This window comes from Salvelinus sp. IW2-2015, unplaced genomic scaffold, assembly GCF_002910315.2.
Source record: "Salvelinus sp. IW2-2015 unplaced genomic scaffold, ASM291031v2 Un_scaffold11767, whole genome shotgun sequence".
Lineage (NCBI taxonomy): Eukaryota > Metazoa > Chordata > Actinopteri > Salmoniformes > Salmonidae > Salvelinus > Salvelinus sp. IW2-2015.
This window is the reverse complement of record NW_019953024.1, coordinates 2,044-3,956: the sequence shown is the minus strand read 5'-3', so window position 1 is coordinate 3,956 and position 1,913 is coordinate 2,044. Positions and strand designations below refer to the sequence as shown.

General features: G+C 42.8%; 1 non-coding gene across 1 annotated transcript; it reads right to left on the bottom strand.

The window, feature by feature from the left end:
- Nucleotides 1-1,632: 1,632 nt before the first annotated feature.
- On the bottom strand, nucleotides 1,633-1,705 carry trnat-ugu (transfer RNA threonine (anticodon UGU)). The gene has a single exon. It is a non-coding gene; the product is annotated as a tRNA-Thr (tRNA).
- Between the last annotated feature and the right edge of the window lie 208 nt (nucleotides 1,706-1,913).

Sequence of the window (1,913 nt, the reverse complement as noted above, 5' to 3'; positions counted from 1 at the left end):
CACTCTTCAGATGCAACCGTTGTGTATTGCTTATAATAGTTATGGTCTATAATTATTGTGCATGTCTCGTTGTCAGGTTGCGAAGAGCTTACTGGAGCTGAACGATGAAGATGTGGCTGTGCAGATAGACGCTCTCGACACGCTCTGGGGAGAGACTGGTACTGTGCACTTTACCTTTGTCTATATAATAATGTTTATTTTCTTTCCTCATCCTCTGTTTTTGGTTGCTTGTTTTCGCTGACTCTCGAAAGGTGCTTGGCTTTCGTTTTACCAAGCGGAGATCATTTGTTGTTATTGAACCACCCAGTGAGCTTCTCAGGTGGTCGCCACTTGCCCACTGTGTTACACCAACGGACTCTTCTGATCCGGTCGTGAGCTGAAGATTTTAAGCGGCAGTGGTGGTAATAGTTTCAACTGGGTCATATATTCCAGGTAGCCTAGCGGTTAAGAGCGTTGGGTCAATAACCGAAAGGTCGCTGGTTTGAATCCCTGAGCTGACTAGGTGCAAAATCTGTCCATGTGCCTTGAAGCAAGGCACTTAACCTTAATTGCTCCTGTAAGTTGCTCTGGATAAGAGCATCTGGTGAAATGAGTAGCATGTTCAAGAAGAAAGATGTGGTAATATTAGATTATAATAGTCTTACAGTGAAGCTGGTGTAGATATCAGATGGTATTACCTCCATCTCCAAAAAAGGAAGTCAAGCAAACCTGTTTTGATTCTTATACCCATTAAACTCTAATACAATCATAGGTGTTTATGTGCTAGTAAATAAATAGGCTGGGGGATAGACAGCGCTCAACCACTGCCAATTGGAAGCATACATACAATTGCTGGCTGCTGGTACCAACATTTGTAAGCCAATCCTGAATGAAAACAACCTCGCTAATGCAAATATAGAATACTAAATAGGCCATTTAGAGGTAAATTGAAGGAAATCATGTATTTATGTTGATTACAGAGACCTGACTGGGCGATAAAATAGACAATAGTACCAATTGAATGGCCTTCGTTTGTTTTACTGTTTGGGTTTACCATTCAGTCTAGCATTGTTTCATTTTCATTAATATTGGTTTTACATCGACAAATCCTCCCATGGTAGAGAATCTTGATACTCCACTATATGCCGAATGATTTTCACTTCAGCTCTTCTAATCTATTCGGTGAAAGAAGTCCTTGAGTACTTCTGCCTGTGAAATTGTCCTCTCTCTATGCAAATGTGTTCCCGTGCCTGGTGGCTTCTCATTAGTGGAGAATAATTACGTTTTTCTCCCTGGAGGGCAGGCTACTGTCTGTCTGTCTGCCTGTCTGTGTCTACCTCCTCTGTGGGTGAGACGCCAAAGGTTTACTGTACGTGAAGGAAATTACATGGAACAGATAAATAACTATCGTAGCTGTAGCAGCTGTGTGTCTGTCGTCCACACAAGGTCAGTGACATACGGGGGAGTTGTCAGAAGTAGTATTTATAGCTGTGGGAAGTAGTTGATAGAACTGGACAGCATCAACGGATCATGTTTTTAATGTTGTTGGTGAACTAGCTGTAGGAGCCATTCAACTCATTGGCCTTTATTCAAAAATAGTATTTTCAATATGAGAACCTCCCTTTTGGATCAAAAAATTTGATTCCACAACCAAGGCCCCAGCGAGAATTGAACTCGCGACCCCTGGTTTACAAGACCAGTGCTCTAACCACTGAGCTATGGAGCCTTACCTATTCATGCATCACTGCAACAGGATATTTACATATCACACCCAGCTTACTCAAAAACAGACAGAGGACCACACCCAGAGACATATTTCTAAATATATGGCTCTGGTCACACCTAATGTGACGTCACTGACTCTACCGCACAGCTGTTGGTTGGAGCAGTCTGGCCAAACCAGCTGAGCTAGGCTGTCGGCACGAGGCCTCATG